General features: G+C 37.4%; 1 long non-coding RNA gene across 1 annotated transcript; it reads left to right on the top strand.

Moving 5' to 3' along the window:
* The first annotated feature begins 13,699 nt into the window (after window positions 1-13,699).
* LOC119814102 lies at window positions 13,700-17,400 on the top strand. Its single transcript, XR_005285359.1, has 3 exons — window positions 13,700-14,026; window positions 16,418-16,473; window positions 17,354-17,400. It is a non-coding gene; the product is annotated as an uncharacterized LOC119814102 (long non-coding RNA).
* Window positions 17,401-21,885: the final 4,485 nt, after the last annotated feature.

Raw genomic sequence — 21,885 nt, 5'->3', positions numbered from 1 at the left:
TTTTAGAGAGAAAAAACTGGGAGAAGATGTTTGCATAAGTTGTTAAGAAACTATAAAAGCAAGAAAACTTACTTTTTGTCCAGGGGATTATGCTAGTCTGTATCATGTGAGTTCTGGGTGAGAGTTCCAGTTTTTCTACATCCCAGAAAACTATTATGATCTTGTAATTAAAGTGTATGTACTAGAGCCTCGTTGTGAATACAACTGGAAGTTCCCTGGTGCCTTTGGCCTTGGTTTGGCTTGATTTGCCATAATAAGTATCTTTTTGGAAAATCAGAAATAAGTGCTCAGATGTTTCTTACAATGTAAAAAGTATTTTCACAAATTAAGATTGTTGTTTCGTTTTGAGACAAGTCTCTGGCTATTACAACAAATACACAAGTATCTTTGTGGTCTTTACTGCATTAGATTCTCCTAGATATCTTTTGGAAAGAACTTCCATAGCTTAGAAGTCTTTCAAGGATAACGAGTTGGTCACGTTAGAGCTTGCTTAATTAGCTTCTGTCTCAGGCATCACGGCCTTTGTTGTTTGATACTACTGGGGAGAAGAAAGGAAACAGGAAAGGGAAAAGGAAAGGAAGGGAGAAATGGAGGGAGGATAAAAAGGAAGGGAGGTGCAGAGGAAAGCAGGAAAGGAGGAGGGAATGTTGGAAGGAAGAAGGAATAAATGGAAGGTAGAAGGGAAGGAGAAAAGAAGGAAGGAGAAGAGAGGAAGGAAGAGAGGGAAGGGAGAGAGGTAAGGCAAAGGAGAAAGAAAAAAAGGAAGGAAATGCAGGAGTGATGAAACAAAAAGGAGAAAGGGGAGAAAGAAAAGAAGGAAAAAAGAATGGATAGAAGGAGGGATAATGGTATAGCTTTGAATGTTTGGGAATAAATCAGAATTTCCAATATTTTATTTGCTCATTGATATCTTTCTGATGAGCTTTATTTCTATAATGAAAATGCCAGACTCATATAAATGTTTCTGGGTCTATAACCAGAGGAACTGTTCTACCCTCTAAAGAGCAGGCCACATTCTCTTTATGCACACATATAATTTCTGTTGTATGCTACCTTGAGCTACACATAGGAATTCCAGAGGGAAAGAGCCAGAAGAATGCCAGGAAACATGATGACAGCACACATTGCTGTCATGTGCTTTCCTGAGAGAAATCAGGCTGGTTGTGGGCCCCTTCCCTCCATCATCTGTCCACGGCTTGAGCTTCTTACTATCCCAATGGAGGCCATGTCAAATTGGCAGTTGCAGTCACTGCTGAGAAGGGGCTATTATTGTCATCACTACTGGCAGGGTCTTGGATTCAATGCAGACTAGAGATCACAGAAAGAATGAGAATTTAAACTTTCTTTTACTTTAACCTTGGCTATGAGAACTGCTCTTTTCCTATGAATTTGGCTAAACTCAATGAAGGAGCTTTGTAAGGTGACATCCACTCAAACACTGTGCATGGTTTTGATATCAGGGAGAGGAAAATGAACACAAATCCATTTCTTATTGTCTTGAAATCCCACGTATTTATCGAGAATAAAGAGCAACCTCCTTCAGAATCAGAGGTACATCATGAACCAGGCTTTCTTGTGTACGTAGAAATCCGCAAGCTTTATTAAGAACCCAAAAGCTTATATGAAAGTCGGTTTTCTTCTCCTGGGGTCATGTGCATAGATTCCATTATTCTCTCCACAACTTACAATTGTATAAACTCCCAGTCAGAAATTTAGAAAGATTTCTGTTTCCTTCATTTTTGATTTTCAGTTAGAGATTTTGGGTAAATTCTGTTCTATTCTTGAGGGCAATTTTGATGTTAAATAATAATTGTTGCTGTTTTGCCACCTTTCTTTTCTTGTGTTGGTAGCCCACATATTCTCTTCTCTCTCTCTCTCCCTCTCCCCCCCCTCTCTCTCTCTCTCTTTCTCCCCTCTGTTTCTCTGTACTCTTGTTAAAACACACTTATCAGACTTATCACCTATATTGTCTTTGTTTCTGATGATGTTGGGAATTTTCCTTTTCTCAGACCTTATGTTTTCTCTTCAAAGTGTATTTCAGATTTATCAGGCATACTTATGACAACCCATATTGAAGATACCATAAAACAATATACAGTCTGTAAGGTTCAGATTCACGTAACTCGCAAATTTTTGGACATAATCTTGCTTTGAAGATTTTTTTCATATGTATATTGATTGAAAAATGGGTTTCCCTGTGTACTTTCTTTTGGTAACTCAGGCTATTGGGAGAGTTTTGCATTCTCCACAACTTCTTCTGGTTTCAGAATCAAGTGGAATCCCAGATTTGGCACATTTCTAGGCTAAGAGATAGCAAGGAAACAGTAGTCATGTTCCATTAACATTAAACAGTTTTACTCTGAGGACCCAGAACTGGTTCATCTCACAATTGCTCACTATTTGCCTAGTTTAATGCTATTCCCCCCCCCACCCCATTTTAAGTTTAGGTTCCTGAGCTCGGCTGTTGGCATCTGTAGCAAACCATATTCCTTGGATGTCAATTCAGTAGTCTCATATGAACTCATGTCTCTTTTGCTCCAAACATCTTAAGTCTTCTGCCTTTTTCTTCAATTTAGATGCTCCTTAATAGCTTCCAAGACCAGAACCACAAGCACTAATCCCACATAGACCATACACATGTATTATAAACTATGATGATGAAGCTTGCCATAGATTCTCATTCGGTGTCATCCATGATGATTCTGATTCTCAGAACAGATGGCATTTGTAATGGAAAATGACTTCTCAATGTTATAGACATAACAAATGACAAAAAAATAAGCCCTGTAGATGTAGGCTTTGGGTTACAGTAACTTACTGACTTTGGGATCAAAGTGGGGTGGAGCAAGTTAGAAAACTGACCAAGGAAGGAGAGACATCATTTATGCATCCAAATGTATAAATATGGTATGATTTACATAAGGAGAAAGAACAGGACCACATATCATATGCATGCTTCCAAGGTTTCATTTCTGCTAAAAGAAATCTTTAATTTTCTTTGATTGTTGCTACCATTCTAGATTTCTTCTAAACATATCAAAGAAACCTTATCAGCAAGGCAGCAGGCAGGAGGTTTTTACTTCTGAAAACCAACTCTCTCCTATAATAATGTCTCAGGACCTGTACAGCTCAGATTGGGTTTTGCTATTACATGGGGTTGACACATATGCAGCTTGCATTTTATCTAAGTTTAGAGCTATCATTCCAGGTTAAGCTCTTTCACTCTAAGATAAATAAAATCAAAACCTAAAAGACATGAGTTTTTAAGATGCACCTCCTAAGAGAACAATTCACCCTTATTTTAAATAGAAATAAAAAAGTATTGCTGAAAATTAAGTGAAATAAAAAAATAACATACTATTTTTATGACAGACCTTGACTTCTTAGTCTGTTTCTAACTGAATCTCATCCCATATTACTCTAAATATATTCATATTATTTTGCAGATATTTACCATTATTGCTATAACTTATGAATACATTCTATGTGTTAAAGAAAATATTTCATGAATTTAAAATTATTGATGATTATCAATGTTTTCCATAGGACAAATACTTAAGAAATGTTGATTAGAGTTTGGTAATATTATGTAGTAATGGATGCTCTCTTGACTTGAAAGACAAATTTTAAGATACTTAGGTGGTGCTTGTCATTCTGAAAACAAATTTCACAATGAGTAAATTATAGCATTGGAAGGATAGGTTGATATCATACTTATAATCATGGAAATCAGTAATTGGCAACTATATTATATTATATGTCATGAATTGACCTAGGTTCTGAGATCACAACAAGACACATGAATCATGTCACCTTGCTCCTAAAGTAGAATGTTATGAGAATGACTATGTGGTACAACATATCCAGACTAGGATTATAGGTGAGCTCAGACCAAGTGAAAGGCTCAAGGAATGACACTCACATACTTTATCTTGGCCAGAAAAATTCACATAAATTTTTGTTGGATTTTGGAGCATATATGTTAATCTTAAAGTGTTGGCCAAGACATGTTGCAACAAGAAGAAAAAATTAAAAGCAGGAAGAAAAGGACATTAAATATATATAAAAGAGAAAAGAATGTGAGAAGGAAATCAACTGTAATCTGGGGGTGAGTGATAGAGGGGCAAACAGGATCAAACATGTTGTATATATGCACAAGTATCATAGCATGCTCTATTAGCTTAGAAAAATAATGTATGCTAAAACATACATATATCTATATATGAGATAGATACATGAATCTGTATATGAGAAATGGTTTAGCTTTGGTTCACTATTGCAAAAGGAATAAGCAGATAAGCAGCCTGCTCAATAAAATACTTCACATGCATCTCAGCCTTGTTTCTATTGAACCAACCAGATGGGCCGTGGAAAGGAGTGTGGATATTTTCATGGACAACATCTGTGTTCTTGAAAAGTAATGTCTCAAAGTTACTATCAATTTATAGTCAAATCACCAGATTCATTTATTCTTCCTTTTTCTGTTTGTTGTTGTTGTTGTTGTTTTCTTTATTGAATCAGGGTTTCTCTAAGCAGCTCTGGTTGCCATGGAACTTACTTTGTAGACCAGCGTGGTCTCAATCACTAAGAACCACCTGCCTCCACCTCCTAAGTGTGGCATTAAAGGCATGCACCAGCATAGCCCATCTCATTTTGTCTTCTAATCTAGAAAATAAGCTACTAAATCCTGGAACAAGTGATTCATTTTCAAAATTTGACCAAGGAAACACATTGTTTCCTATTAGGCAACAATATACAAAGGACTCAGAGTGACCAGTGACTTCTGAATGGCAAATTGACATGATATCTTTAAAGCATAGTAGCTTAATTCATTTATTTCTAAATCACAACCCTTGCTTCAGGTGCCACAGACAGTGTCAGGTGAGAGTCATGTAACCCATCAGAAACATATGGGGCAAGAGTTCTGAAGAAAAAAAAAAAGTTAAGTCTATGTCTCAGGGCTGCTGCCATTGTAGTGTCTGATTGGAGAACTCTGATCAACATTTAAATTATAAATTCCATGTCAATGCCAGTAGACGTATACAAATTTGAGGACAGAAATTTGCAATCAAAGTGCTTTCTGGAATGGTATTTGAAAAACAGCAACAGAAATGTGAAACAAACAAATCAGAGCAAAACTATGACTAAAAACATGAATTTCATATAGGCCTTCAAATGTCTTAGTTTTGATGAAGAGGGGAGGAGGATACACACACATACACACACACACACACACACACAGAGAGAGAGAGAGAGAGAGAGAGAGAGAGAGAGGGAGAGAGGGCGAGAGAGAGAGGGAGAGAGGGAGAGAGGGAGAGAGAAAGAGGAGGAGAGAAATTGGGAGATTGAGATTTGCCTCTTTCTGTTTGACCTTGACAAGTTGTCGAAGCTGAACAGGTTGGAACACTCGTTCTTTTTCCAGATGTTACAAACACGTAGAACACATTTTCAGTGAAATGGAAAAGAAATTAGCAGCTTGTTTGGTGCAACATGAACTTTTCTCTGTGTCTTGCTCATTCTTGATGGCACAGGCTCTTTGATAAATCAGTCCTTATGTCTCATTTGCCATGCACAGAAAGGAAGTAAAAATGTCAGCTCAGTCCCCACTGCCATTAGAACAAATCAAATTCTCGTCTGCCGAGACAATAGTTCACTTTCTCAGATATCTCTTTTGGAGGGTATGAGGTTGTGAGGACAGATCACATAAATGCTTCCAGCAGCTAGCCACTAAAATAGTGTTGCAGCAATTGTGATGGGCTGGTTCCTGTGCTGGTGTAGGATGCTGTCCCCTGTCTGCTGTAGGAGGCTGTCCCCTGTCCTGATGTAGGAGGCTGTCCCCTGTCCTGATGTAGGACACTGTCCCTGTGCTGGTGTAGGAAACTGTCCTCTGTGCTGCTGTAGGACGCTGTTCCCTGTGCTGGTGTAGGAAACTGTCCTCTGTGCTGCTGTAGGACACTGTCCCTTGTGCTGGTGTACAACACTGTCCCCTATGCTGGTGTATGACACTGTCCCCTGTGCTGGTGTATGACACTGTCCCGTGTGTTGGTGTATGACACTGTCCCCTGTGTTGGTGTATGACACTGTCCCCTGTGCTGGTGTATGACACTGTCCCCTGTGCTGGTGTAAGTCAGAGGCTGTCCTCTGCGCTGGAGTAGGAGGCTGTCCTCTGTGCTGCTGACCTTCCCCCACACAATTCTCAGCTCCTTGAGATAGTTAAAGTGAAACTCAAATTAAGAGAAAGAATTGGTTGATTTTGAAAAGTTTATGCGGAAACTTAATTTTCAAGACTTTTATTTAGCAAGGAGAGAGAGAGAGAGAGAGAGAGAGAGAGAGAGAGAGAGAGAGAGAGAGAGAGAGTTCATTGTGCAGATTGCCATCTGTGGAGCAACTAGAGATGAGGGCAGAGTGAAGATCTGCTGAGCAGCCAAAAGTTCCAGGACAGTAAGGGCTGTTTTAAGGTCACAGACATCAGTGGGATGCAGAGCGATGGCAATAGCAAATATTCAGAGGAAACTGGTGCTCGATAAAGACTGAAGGTCAGCATTTCTTGGGAAAAAATTTTGAAAGTGAATTTGTTCCTTTATGAATTTGCATTTCATGAATAATGCTTTGGAGGTGACCTCATCTTGTAATCCAATACAGAGCTTTGATCCTTAATCACTCTGCTCTGTGGCTCCCAGTACACAGCTTCTAAGTGATAAGAAAAGATGAGTTTTCTGCAGCTCTGCCAAAATCATTCTGGGGATCCTTGGCAAAAATGCTGTCTGGAAAAAAAAAAAGATGGCATTTGAGCTTGCATGGGCCCCAAAGTTGAAGGAGCTGGACAGTCATAGATTTTTTATTTTTATCTATCTATCTATCTATCTATCTATCTATCTATCTATCTATCTATCTATCATCTATCTATCTACCTATTTATTTACTTATTTGCTTGTTTGTTTGTTTATCCTGCCTGTACTTGGTGACAGGTGGGGTACACTGAACAGGAGCTTCACATGAGTCTCATACCCACCATTCCTATTAGATATAATTTCTATTTGGGCACATTTAAAGGAGGCCCTAAATGAAAACCAAGGTGTAATTTTTCAAACCTAAGCTGCCAGGGATCCAGGCATCATGTGTCTGTATTTTATCACCATTCTCATACATTTCCATTTGTAAGCTTATGAAATAACTGACAATGTTCTGAACTTCCCTCAGTCATGTTTTAGGCAGGCAGTAGGAGGAACAGGGGGAAATAGTGGCTATCTCTAACTTTTGGAGCTTAAATGGAGCTCAGAATTCTGATTGTATCTGATCAGTCATTATAAAATTATACATGCTTATAGAGTCCATAAATTTATTGACAAGAATATTATTCAATATCAATATTTTGGATAATATTCTGCCTTTTTGCATCTATTTTTGCCATAATATTTTGTTTACTATGATCTTTTGGAAAATACTATGTTTTTATTATGTGTATGGGTCTATATGCATATGTATTTGTGTATAAATTTCTCCAAAGACCAGAAGTGGGCATCCAAGCCCCTGGAGCTGGAGTTGGTGGTGGTTATGAGCTGCGTGACTTGGGTGCTCTGAACTGAACTTGGGTCCTTTTCAAGAACAGTACATGCTCTTAACCACTGAACCATTTCTCTAGCCCTTTCTATAGTTTTCCTATTGTCAGTATAGAGTACTGGTAACACTACAGATTCTTGCATGATTATATGTTTTATTTCATTTAATATTGACTTTTCTTCATTTTGTAATACATAAAAGGTAGAAAATGTGATAATATACTCATCCACTTTCTCACAGGGATTATTACTTAGCTGAGTTCCAGGGATTTTTATCTTTGTTATAAGTCATGGATGACAACCACCACTTTCCAGCATCTTTTGTAATCAAGAGTGGTCCATAACAAAATTTTCTTGGATTGTTTTTTTTCTATCTTTTTTTTTGATTTGTTTTTTTTTTATTAAAAATTTCCATCTCCTCCCCTCCTCCTCCCCCTTCCCTCCCCTCCCTTCCACCCATACCGCCACTCCACCCCTCTCCAAGACAAAGAGCCATCAGGGTTCCCTTCACTATGTTAAGTCCAAGGTCCTCCCAGCTCCCCCTAAGTCCAGGAAGGTGAGCAACCAGACTGACAAGGCTCACAGTGAGCCCGTCCATGCTGTAGAGTTCATGCTCATTGCCGTTGTCCTTGGTTTCTCAGTCCTCCTCCACCATCAGCCACATTCAGAGAGTCCGGTTTGGTCCCCTGTTCCATCAGTCCCATTCCAACTGGACTTGGTGGTCTCCCGTTAGATCTGTCCCACCGTCTCAATGGGTAAACGCACTCCTCCCGGTCCTGACTTCCTTGCTCATGATCTCCCTCCTTTTGCTCCTCATCAGGACCTTGGGAGCTCAGTCCGGTGCTCCTATGTGGGGCTCTGTCATTTTCTCCATCCAATGCCAGGTGAAGGTTCTATGGTGATATGCAAGATATTCATGAGTATGGCAATAGGATCTGGACATATCTGGCACCCTCTCCTCAGCTGCCCAAGGACCTAGCTGGGGGCGAGAAAAGTGTGAAGTGGAGGATGGGAAAAGCTTGGGGGAATAGGATGGTTGGGATATAGGAAGGGTGGATATGGGGACAAGAAATTATATATCTTAGTTAAGAGAACCATTCTAGGGTTGGCAGAGACTTGACTCTAGAGGGGTTCCCAGGTGTCCAGGAAGATTTTTTTTTTTTTTTTTTTTTTTTTTTGTTATATCACAAAGGACATTGCTTTTCTTACTTTGTGGTTTTCTTTTTGATTTGGCATAAACTAGCACAGTCTCTTTTTCTAGATGTTATTAGGTACAGATACTGTTAAAGTGCCATTAAATATTTGGACTTGCATTTTGTCTTTCCATAGCTTTATCTGTACCTTGAACTTAAATAGCCTGATAGTGCTGTAATCTCTTTACCAGGTGAGTGGCAGCTCTTTGTACTTACGTGAAATCAGTCATTTTCATTCAAGTTGTTAAATTTATGTCCACAATATTTTTTTTTGTCTTTCTTTGTTTGGGGTATTTTGTTGTTGTTGCTTGGTTTCTAGCTGGCTTCAAACTTAACATAAACCTCTCGTCTCTGCTTCCTGACTGTGGAGATCAGAGGTATATGCCATAGTTCTTGGCAAATATTTTACTCAAACATTTCCCTGCCTATAGAGTTCATAGTATTGGTGCTATGAATTAAGTGACTTTTCATAATATGTGCTTATCTCATTATTGCCAGTCTTATTAGATAAAGGCTTTGGGGTTCCATCTTTCTAATAATAAATCTTAGATTGCATTTTTTTTTCCTCTTTTTCTTATTGCAATTAATTGCACCAACACATGTGGCTTCCAGTTTCAGGCCTTTTATTTGCTCTGAGTTTATTTTAATTTTTTTAATACTTAAAATGTTTCTGCACTTAGATTATTTGTTGGAACTATACTGTCTGTTCTAAATTATAAATTTGTGCTTCACTGGTGTGGTGATGCTCTCTCGTCATCCTAAGTGTGTTCTTTTAAATTGATGCTGTCGAGTGTAAGATAATGCTTCAGCCAGGGTAGTGCTTGCCTCACACATATGAAGATAGGAGTTTGGTCCCAGAACCCATCCTAAGTTTCCAGGTGAAGGATGTGGTGGAAAGATCTTGTGATCCCAGCACTGAGGACAAATGGATAGGTGAATATCTGGGCCTTGTTGGTCAACCAATTTAATTTCCCTAGTGATTTTCATACCTTTCAGAGACTGTCTCAAAATTTTGATTAAATAATTAAAATAAATAAGAACAGACAACATTAAAAGCAACAGGTAATATGGAAAATTCATAAAAAAATTCACAGCCCAATGTTATGCCCTGGCCTCCACAAGCATATGTTCATATGCACATGTACACAAATATGTATGTATGTACTGCCCTCACACAAAGTCTTCCTTTCTCATCTTCATATTTTGAAAAATTCTGTGTATTGAGATATATTCATTTTACCTTTTGCCATTAATTTTGGGTTTGAGTCCATTGTGCTGAAAATTTACTTTCTTAACTTTAGTTACCTTTTATTATGCAAAATATAAAAAGAGATGTCGAATTAGCAAGTTTATTATATACTTGTGTGTAAGCATGCATAAACCCACACAGAGAGAGAAAGACAGACAGAGATTGAGTCACATCTAAGTGAGAGTCATCGTATGGATCTCTTTGGTACTTAAAGATAGGTGTTACACACTGAGAAGTTTTTCACCTTTTTGTATAATGTTTGGCACCAGTGGATCATACAAAATTAGAGTTGAGAAAATAAGGAACAGATTCTTCCTGTGAGCAAGCCCAGGTGTGTGTCATACTTACCCAGTGTTATGGACAGATCTCCAGCAACTTTAAGGAGCAAAGAATCATGACTGTGGGCATTTCACCAGAACTATCACATACTTACATGCCTGGCATAGAAAGAAACAATGGGATCCCAGACAGAGTAGTCTGACAGAATGTGTACGACTTTGACCAGCCATGCTGGCTGTATGTAACCATGTAACTTTGCACTGGCCCCTATTAATCCTCTGCTTGTGATGGTCTATAATGGTGTTAGTCTAAGAAAAATAGTTGAATAAGACTAGTTACCCCCTCGGCTGTCATGGGCAGCTCAGGTCCAAAGTGGTTGCCCTTTTTTTGAGTCTGTGTTCCAGGGGCTGGCAGGACCAGGGCATTTCACAGCTGAATCACTTTGACCCGAAGTCATTTGTTCAATCATGGTTGACAAAAGGTAACAGAGACTTTCTACTCTTTGGAAAACAAATGGATCTCTTGGCTGTTTTCATAAAGATCGACAGGGACTTAAAATAGCTTGAGGTTAATATTATCAATCTTTCTAAAGGAGATTTTCAGGACATATTCTTTATCCCAGCATTGGATCAATCTCACCAATGGCACATTTTCAAACTATTGTAAAGTAAAGCAACTTATCCTTGAGAAAGTTGGAAATATAAAGATTTTAATTTCCTACACTTTTATTTATTGATATTTTTGGGTTTTTAGGACTTTATTTTGGAATACCAGCCTCAGAGATAACTTGTAATGCATTATGATTTGAATGTAGACTGAAATCAATGGTTCACTCAAGCCCCCTCCCATGTTCCTTTATTACTTCTCTTCTTTTGCTTTACTTGTTGACAAACATGTCAACACACACACGTACACACACAAACACACATGTCTAAATGAACAAATATATTATACTCAATTCGTTTATTGCTATTGTATGCATATGATTTCAGGGTTGGTCACTTGTTACTTGATAATCTTATTTGGTATTTATATAGAACCATTTGTTTTTATAACTAGAAAGTATGGTCAGATGGTCCTATTTAGAAATACATCGTATATAATCTCAACTTGCCCTCTTTACATGGCTCACAGTCCCAAATTGCAAAATATTCCCGGGTATGTTTGTGGAACAGTGTGAGCATATGAGTGTGTGCGGGTAATATCTCTGTATAAATATGTGAATCTTCAAGGGTATGTGTTCACAGTAGATATATGGGAACTACAGTCACCACATTTGAGTTGTTATTTGAGCTCAGAAAGGAGCCCAATCTCATTGCTTTGTAGTTTGGAAGACATCATAATACACCAAAAGTTTGAGTAGTTAGACTGGTTTGTATGGCATATTGCAATGTGGAATGAATGAAGGGAATCTCTAGCAATCATTGCTACATCTCTGGGATGAGATCCTCTTGTTCTTGTTTTGACAAGGACAGGTAGGTTAAGAGAGTTCTCCAAACAACAATTCCATTGAAATACAGATATCTTAGATGGAGATTATAACAACAGAGCTGGAAGTGGTCTACTAAAATATTTTTGCTCCTTCTCAAGGAAAAGTCTTCATATAACAGATGGAGACCACAACAGAAAGTCATAACCAATCAATATGTAGAGTGTGAGCCCAGTCTCAATGGATACATTCACAAAACACTACCATATTTAAGGCTCATAGAATATTGCTGAAGAAGAGGTAGAAAGGTTTCAAGAGCCAGACAAAGATGACACCACTCAACATGCCAAAGTAGATAGGGAAAAACCCATTGGCCTCAAAGAGCTACAGGCAACTCTATAAACCTGGGAGTTGGAGACGTAGTTCTTTCCAGAGAAGAACAGACTTATAGGTTGTCAGTTGCCAGAGATTCAGCCTGAAAACATGTACAAGTAACATTATATAGACCCAACAGTTTATATTTAGGAATATATATGTATATACAAATGCATATATACCTATATTAACAATTAATGAAAAAAAGGAATGAATTTGAAAGAGATGTGTTTATGGGAAGGTTTGGAGGGAAGTATAAGAAGGAAGAAATGTTGTAATTAAAGTACATTAACAAAATAAACAAAATTAAAATAGTTTAATATATACATTTTAGAAAAGAATGTAAAACTGGTGAAAATTTTGATAACATATTTTATGCTTGATAAGGAATGGAACTATCTTATATACACAAATTTTTGGACACATATATCTGTGTCTAAAAAATACAGTCAGAGGAAATGTTCTTACAAGTGTAAGACAAATTCTCAGAGAAATTTCAAAACATCAATCTACCTATCCCTATAGATTGTCAATTGCCAAACAGCCAGCCCCGGAAAATATACAAGTAATATTATATAGACTCAACAAGTTATATTTAACAATATGTATATGTATGTATAGTCATATAAAAACAATAAATAAAAATGAGAAATGAATGTGAAAGGTGGAAGATTGAATCTCAGTGGAAATATCATTTAATATAAATTTATTTTAATAGCTGGAGCATTATACTTAAAGTGCTGTTCTGAGTGAAAGGGGGTCACTTGTAATTATAGTACTTCATGACTTTTATAGGAAAAGTTTTGTGAAATGATGTTATCCAATTTGTAGATTAAATTAAGGTCCTCTTTTCAAATACCTACATGGTTTTCTCTTTCCCTTATCACTGGCAGCACCTACAATTGTAGAATGTATATTCTAAGGCCAACTGGAAGGGTTTTTATTTGTTTGTTTTTCTTTTGTCAAAATGTTGGGTTTTCTGTAACATCAATTTGAGAAAGTAAGTTGATCTTTCCCTGCTTCAACTCTATAGGAGCAAGAAGTTCTTTAAGTAATTTGTTTGTTTTTATTTACAATTCTTTTTTTTTCTCATGGTTTATTTTTTTTTATATTTAAAAATTTCCATCTCCTTCCCTCCTCCTCCCCCCTCCCTCCGCTCCTCCTCCCCCTTCCCTCTCCTCCTTCTCCCCTTTCCCTCCCCTTCCCTCCACCCATACCTCCCCTCCCTCCCTCTCAAGGCCAAGGAGCCATCAGGGTTCCCCACTCTATGCTAAGTCCAAGGTCCTCCCTGGTGTTTATGTTTTCTTAACTTTTTAAACTTGAACTTTTCTGAGACTTGATTTTCTCATCTGCAGATGAGGTAATTGAGTGCACGAGTCTCTAAAACCACACTTAATATAGAAATTAAGGTTGTGGAAAGTAGGACAATGAGAATCATTCATGGTTTAGTCTGGATAGCAACAGCAGACCTTGTGCTGCAGAGAACATAGGGACAAAGTAAAGAGAGCACATCTGAGCTCCAAGGCCAGTGTAGTCATCATTACATAATGTTCCCTTGGTGCCAGGTGGCTGCACTGTTTGTGAGGAATTGCACAGTTTAAACTCTATGTAGAACTTAGGGTTCTTGAAATTTTGTGGTCTAAAAAAAATGAGAATATATTGTTGACTCCAGAATCCTCCTGTGTTTCTACTCTTCCTAGAATGAGCTAATAACTTCTATTTCTTCTTTTATTTTTTAAGGAGTTTCACAAATAGTAAGACCTATCAATCAAGACGATTCCTGACTAAGTATGGTGTTGCCTTTACAACTGTACTCCTCACAGAAGGATGCTCAACTTCAGCCTTCATCCTACAGCCTTTGAGAATGAAAAATGCACCATTTCCTACCAGTGAATTAGCAAAAAACTCTGACTACATTTCTGTGTAGATCTCAGAGTTCATGGTAAGCATCAGTTTTAAATTTCAATCTCACAAACAACAGGCTTTTGGATTGAGCTTGTTGGAACTTTTGAGTACTTCAGTCCCAGTGTAATTTCTATTTGATAGAGAATGCAACCTTTCTGTGGCTTGAACTCTTTTCAATATTTCAAAAAAATGTTTCAGCCAAGATTATATTTTGTTTTCTGTATCTCTGCCAGAAAACCACTAGGTGCTCATGATACTTTGATATCACTTACTATGCTCTCCCAAACAATGCTGTATGGAAAGAATACCCTGCAATTGCATGCTTTCTCTAAACATATGGTGTTCATACCCAAACAAGACCCTCTCCTATACAGGAAGAGAAAGTTAACTCAGTATCAATTCTCCAAACCCAAGCAGAAAGTGATACTTGCTGTGTATTTTAATGGAGAGTCGGTAAGCAATGTTGTTTACTATCTCCACCTAGGTATTTTAAGGAATGTGTATATAAAACAAATGCAGCTGGATTTAAAAAAAAGTATGCCTTTGAGTCTCTGACAGTAATCTTAAAATAAAGCTTGAAAAAAGCAGCTTAATTCATTGTTGGTTCAGTAGGTATAGTCACCAGCTATTTCCCTATACTTGAGATCTGCATTGTGACTCAAAATTTTATGTAATAAAGTTTAGCTTTCACACAGAGGAGCAATTTGTTCATATATAAATCGTCTTGAAAATGTCATTTTTGCCAATGTAATGACTTACTTTTTAGTTTTTTCATTATATTTAGTTTGAGAAGATGGGCAGAAGTAAATACTACTGTGGGACAATGGTCTGTACCCTGTCATTTGTATTTTAAATAAACGCTGGTTGGCCAGTAGCCAGGCATAAAGTATGGGCAGAGCAACCAGGCAGGAAGTAGAAGCAGGGCAATAAGAATTCTGGAAAGAGGGAAATTTCAGTCTGTAGTCATCACCCAGACACAGGACGAACAAGATGTGACTTACTTGACCAGTAGCCAGGCAGAAAGTATAGGCAGGATGACCAGGCAGGAAGTAGAGGCAGGCAGGGAAATGAGTATTTTGGGAAGAGGGAAGTTTCAGTCTGCAGTCATCACCCAGACATAGAGGAATCCGGACACAGAGCAAGCAAGACTGCCTCACTTTCAGCGAAATGGCTAACACATGCAAGAATTATGGGCTAACATAAGCTATAAGAGTTAAAGAAGCCTAAGACACTAGGCCAATCAGTTTATAATTAATGTAGACTTCTGTGTGATTTCTTTTGGACTTAACGACTGCAGGAACCAAGCAGGACAGAAATCTCAGACAACAAAATGCTCACTAATCAATTGCTTGAATGCATTCAAGGAAGCATGCATGAGTGCATGAATGAAAACACACTGGGAAATGTGGGGTCAGGAGGGCCTGTTCTTGTTATGCCTTATTTTTCTATTAGTTGTGTCTTATTTTTCTATTAGTTTATTTTCTTTTTGAAATTTTTATTTCTTGGAGATTCTATGTAAATCTTTATGTATTAAGCATATGATAGTCTAAATCAATTATGGATTTATATACTTACAAAGTAAAAAGTGGATAAAGGTACTAACACAGTCTATGCCATTACATGGGGCTGACAACCTGGAAATGTAATAGAGCTTCAGATAAAACTTTTATTAGTATCAGGAGCTTAAATGAATGTGACTTTATCAGTACAGGAAAGGCTATAAACAGATGCAGCAAAAGTCAAAGAGCAGCACATGTGGAGTAATAAACAAACAAAAAAACATGCTGATAGTGAATTCAAGACTGAAACTGTCATATGTAAGGTCCCAAGTTAATACTTGCTAAAAAAATTAATAATTAACACTGGAGAGGTAAAATCAAGAAGATCTCTAGGAGTTTGAGGTTGGCCTGGTCTGCATGGCAAGGTCAGATAAATACACATTGAAAGAAAATCAGACTGCACACACATGCATGAGGATGTGGTTAGAAATAGATTGTCCAAGAGCCTAAAAATTAATTTTAATGCAGAAACAATCTATTTCTGCAATTCATGCCAATCAACCTTAGTCTTTGTCAAGCCAATCTAACATTGCCTCTAATGTTGAATATTAAATATATTTTATCTTCTCAGTACATAATGAGAAAATTTGATAAAGTATCAAGATAATATATAACTAATATAAGAAAATAATCTAACAATAACTAAACTCATATGTTGCTTTTTTTCTACTATTGCCTATAGTTCTGACAGTTATTGCCTACAAAATTAAAAAAAGCAGAGTTTGTGGTCTACAATTCAAGATGTATTCAAAAACAAAATATTTTACATTAAAAAGTCACTTTTGTTAAGATTTTTACAGAACAAACTTGTCTTCTGGACTTTATATTTCTCCTTTAAATATTTCTCTAACCAAATATTTATCATCTAGTAGCTCCATTCTGATGAGCACACTGGACAGATTTCTGAAGATCCCAATTTATCTAAGTAAGTAAGACTTAGACACACAGAGGTGGTGGGAGTTAACACTTAATTCACAAACTTCTGAGAAATTCACGTGCATATTTCAGGTTAGGATTTTGATAGAAACAGTAGCATCTTTCTCTATAGTAACATTTAAATAAAATCCAATCATTTGATTTAGTTATAAGCATAAGCTACAATTTATATTATTTGAAATACCTGATACTATAAACAATAGACACCACAGATGTTTTCACAATACAGTATTGCTGCCAGAGATACATTGAAGATGTATCATCCCAAGTTATAGTAGTTATAAGTTCAGAAGCTGCATGCTGTTGTACATGTGATGATAGTGAACTGTATTATACACTGGGCTTTTATAATATATAACAAAAGTTTTGAAATATTCATTGTTTATTATATAATCTTAGCTATTATATTTTATCTTTGAAAATCATCATTCTGAGGAACAATCATAGCTTCTACCAAATTGTTAGCAAAGTTCATGACACAAAACATTTAAGAATCTCAGTAACCCAGACCCAGAAAGACAATTATCATATGTACTCACTTATAAGTAATTTTTAAACACAAATCAAAGAAAATCAGCCTACAAATCAGAATACTAGAGAACCTAGACAACAATGAGAACCTAAGAGAGACATGGATCTAACCTACAAGTGAAGTAGGAAAAGAAAAGATCTCCTGAGTAAATTGGGAGCATGGGGACCATGGGAGAGTGTTGAAGGGGAGGGGAGAGGAAGAGAGGGGAGCAGAGAAAAATGTAGAGCTCAATAAAATCAATAAAAAAGAATACTAGTAAAAATCCCAGTAATGAAGACTTGAAATAGAAAAAAGAAATAGCCCATAAGTTTCTTTCTTTATTTCTTCCTTGACCCAGCTGTGGAGCACCGGACTGAGCTCCCAAAGTTCTGATGAGGAGCGGATGGAGAGAGATCATGAGAAAGAAAGTCAGAACCATGAGGGATGCGTTCACCCACTGAGACGGCAGGACAGAACTAATGGGAGACCACCAAGTCCACTTGGAATGGGACTGATGGAACATGCGACCAAATCTGACTCTCTGAGGGTGGCTGATGGTGGAGGCTGACCGAGGAGCCAAGGACAATGGCGATGGGCTTGGTCTCTACGACATGGACGGGCTCTGTGTGAGCCTTGTCAGTTTGGTTGCTCACCTTCCTGGACCTGGGGGGAGTTGGGAGGACCTTGGACTCAACATAGTGTAGAGAACCCTGATGGCTGTTTGGCCTCAAGAGGGAGGGAGTGGGGGTGTGGGTGGAGGAGAGGGGAGGGAAGGGGGAAGAGGAGGGGAGGAGATGGCAATTTTTAATAAAAAATAAATAAACTGGAAAAAAAAGAAATAGCCATAAATGATTACTAATACTTCTAAAAATATTATTAATATTTGATAATATAATTTGATTATATTTTGCAAATGAGTAAATATATGAAATAGCTCCAAAATCACACAAAATACAAATGTTGTTAAAATATGCCATCTAAGAGTTTTAAGGCAAGTTTGAAAAGATAGTTAAAGTGGCTAACAACCTGAGACTAGACAGGTCATGGGTCTTGTTGAAAACCTAATGCTATTACTCTGCTAAATCAACATAGTAATAAAATGACCTCGGTGACATATTGCTATACCCATAGATCAGTTTATCAGTCAAATTTCATCAGAGAAGCTCCTTACAGTAGACTGTAATTCACAATATGATTCACAAGTAGATGATTTGCAGAGGGAGGCAAATAGAGACAGACAGAAAAAGAGACAGGGGCAGAGAGACAGAGGCAAAGAAACACACACACACACACACACAGAGATGGAGAGGACAGAAAAAGAAGAGAGAGAAACAGAAAGAGGACCGGGCATTGGTGGCTCACGCCTTTAATCCCAGCACTCGGGAGGCAGAGGCAGGCGGATCTCTGTGAGTTCGAGATCAGCCTGGTCTACAAGAGCTAGCTCCAGGACAGGCTCTAAAGCTGCAGAGAAACCCTGTCTCGGGAAAAAAAAAAAAAGAAAGAGAAATACACAAACACACACAGAAACACGCAGACACGTATAGACATAGGCACACGCAGACACAGACACACGTACACGCATGTGCACACACACATAGACTTTGGAATACTCAAACATAAATGAGATATCCTTATCAAATACTTCCCCTGAAAGATAAGGAATCTAAGAGAAAGAAGGTGTAAAAAAATTGCAAGAGCCAGAGGCGATGGATAATGTCAAGGAAATAGTATTTTTTAAAGACAAGTCTGATGTGCATATGAACTCATAGAAACTGTGACAACACACAGAGGACGTGAACACATTTAAAAAAACTGAGAAATGGACATAAAGTTTTACCCCTAAACAGGAAGTAAGTTCGCAATTAATATCCCCTGGGAAAAGGAAAATCAGATTTCTCCAATGGAGTGGTTTCTATTTTTTTAATTTTTTTTTCTCAAAACAATCTTATCTCATTTTGCATACCAATCCCGTTTCCCATTTCCTCCTCCTCCCGTTCGCCCCACCTTTTCCCCATCCCACCCTCCTTCCTCTCCTCAGAGAGGGTAAGGCTTCCCATGGGGAGTCAACAGTCTGACACATCACTTTGAGGCAGGACCTAGACCCTCCCTGCTATATCTAGACTGAGCAAGCCTAAAGAGAACGGGCTTGAAAAAGCCAGTTCAAGCACTAGGGATAACTCCTGTTCCCACTGCCAGTGGCCCTATGGACAGCCCTGGCCATACAACTGTCACCCACATTCAGAGGGCCTAGTTGTGGTCTTTGCAGGTTCCTCTGCTGTCAGTCTAGAGACAGAGAGCACCCACTAACTCAGCTCAGCTCAGCTCAGCTAGCTCAGCTCAGCTGTTCTGTGGGTATCTCCATCATGGTTTTGACCCTTTTGCTCATATTATTGCTTCTCTCTCTTTGACTGGACACTGGGAGCTTGGACCAGTGCTGAGCTGTGAATCTCTGCATCTGTTTCTATCAGTTGCTGGATGAAGGTTCTATGACAAGAATTAAAGCAGTCCACAATCTGATTACAAGGGAAGGCCAGTTCAGGCACTCTCTCCACTATTACTTAGGGTCCTAGCTGGGGTCATCTTTGCTGATTCCTGGGAATTTCCCTAGTGCCAGTTTTCTTGTTAGCCCCATAATGGCTCCTTCAATCAAGATATCACATTCCTTGCTCTGCCTTTTTTTTTTTTTTATTTATTTTTGTTTTCCTGTTCTCATTATTTCTGTGTTTCTTTTGATGTTCATTTTTTATTGAATTTTAATTTTTTAATTTTGTTTTTGAGATTATAATATACTTATATCATTTCCCTTTTTCTTCCCTCCTAGCCTTCCCATATACTTAGTTGCCTGTAGTTCTTCGTGTAGATTTGAGGCTTTGTGGGTTCTTTCCCTTTCCACTTCGGTATATCTACTGGTGTGGGCCCTGTTCAGCTCATGCTCAGACAGTTATGTTGGTGAGATTTTATGGGTGTAGCTTCTGAAATTACTAGGAGACATAATCTCACAGGAAGTTCCTTTATCCTCTGGCTCTTACTGGAGGGTGTTTATATTTACTTCTTTCTTTCTTTATTTAGAGAGAAGGCATGAAATTGGCTGGGTAAGAAGGTGGGAAAGATTTCTGAGAATTTAGGGGAGGAAATAAGATCATGAAAAACATTAATAAAAAGAATTTAAAAACAGTGATAATATATTCTTGCAAAAGAATCTCTATGTGAATTTAGTTATGTATCTCTTCAAAAGGAATTTTCAAGATTGCTTCTAAATGTTTTATTGTTCTGTAAGAAGCTAAAGGCAGAATGCTGGTGTCTTGTAAATAAATGCAGCAGTTCATCACACTCAAAACATTTCAAATGAAAAATAAAAACAAAAGTGATTTGATACTCCCCAATATTATATAAATGCTTATGCATTAAAATTTTGTATCCACAATTTGTCTTTCTTAAATTAGATTTTGGTTGACTTCACTCAGAAATACAACATATATGTGTGTGTGTGTGTGTGTGTGTGTGTTAACACATATACATATACATGTGTGTGTGTGTATGTGTGTGCTGGTTTTAAGTTTAGTTAGTTAAGGTTACTATTCTTGTCATAAAAAAAAAACATGAACAAAAAGCAAGTTGGAGAGGAAAGGTTTATTTGGCTTTGATATAATTATTGAAGGAAGTTGGAACAAGGACTTGAATGTGACAGGAACTGCTGCATGGAGGCAGGAACTGATGAAGAGGCCATGGAGGAGTGCTGCCTCCTGGCTTGCTGTCCATGACTTGCTCAGCCTGCTTTGTTATGGAACTTAGGACCACCAGGGCAGGAATGGCTCCTCCCACCATTGCTGCTATTCTTGGTGGTCATCACACTGAGCTCTCAACAGTCCGTAGCTTTTCATCAAGTTTGTGTCAAGTTGAAATAAACTAAGAAGCACAGTATATATTAATATATAGCCCAGGTTATTCTCTAATTAGCTATTCAAATGAAACTACCTTTAAATTGATTCTACTATCTTCAATGCCTGAGTTCTAGAATTGCAAGTATATATACCATGTCTAGTTGTTTGATGTAGTGAAGGAAGGGCTTCATGCATGTTGAACAAGCTGTCTACCAATTAAGTTACATAACCTGCCCAGAATTACATATTTGTTAAAGAAATTGTCCAACTGATATCATTTATTGATCAACCTTTATTACTATGAAATAAATACATAAAGTAGCATAATACATAATGGATTAAAGAATTTTTCTTCAAGTATTTTTAAGCTGCAAAACTTAATATTTATGGAATATGTGGTTATTACAGAAATTTTCATAAGATAGTTGATCAAAGCATACCTGTGATAAAATTGTTGAAAATATTATTTTTTCATTAAAGAAGTATGTTGTCTGTGATACATCATTTAATTTGTGATAGCATTAAGTGGTAGCCATAGTCTTCTCTATTATTCTGAAGTAATTTTCAGGGATTTTTTTTTATTCTTTCCCATTGAAAAGTGGAGGTTATTTATACCACCCTTTCTATGGGCAGGATCAGAGACTTCATTCATGATCAAATGTAGATATAATATATGCAATTTCCATCTTGAATTAGTCTACTAAACTGGAACTTTAAATCACTCTTATCATAGAAGAAAAATATACCAGAGTAAACTTCTGAATGATTGAAGACAGTAGAAAAAGACATATCTTGGTGACAGAGAGGGTGAGCTCAGCCTGTCAGTCTCCAAACTGAGCTCAAATATAGCCATGACTATGAATAAATGAACCCAATAGAAGAGTTCCACACAGAATCATTCAAAATAAGCATTTGTATTATTTTTTGAACCTCAAGATTTAGAGAACAATATATGGATATATATATATATATATATATATACACATTTATGTATATATTCTATACATTA

This window comes from Arvicola amphibius, chromosome 5, assembly GCF_903992535.2.
Source record: "Arvicola amphibius chromosome 5, mArvAmp1.2, whole genome shotgun sequence".
In the NCBI taxonomy this organism is placed as follows: domain Eukaryota; kingdom Metazoa; phylum Chordata; class Mammalia; order Rodentia; family Cricetidae; genus Arvicola; species Arvicola amphibius.
This window is presented reverse-complemented; position numbering and strand designations above follow the sequence as displayed.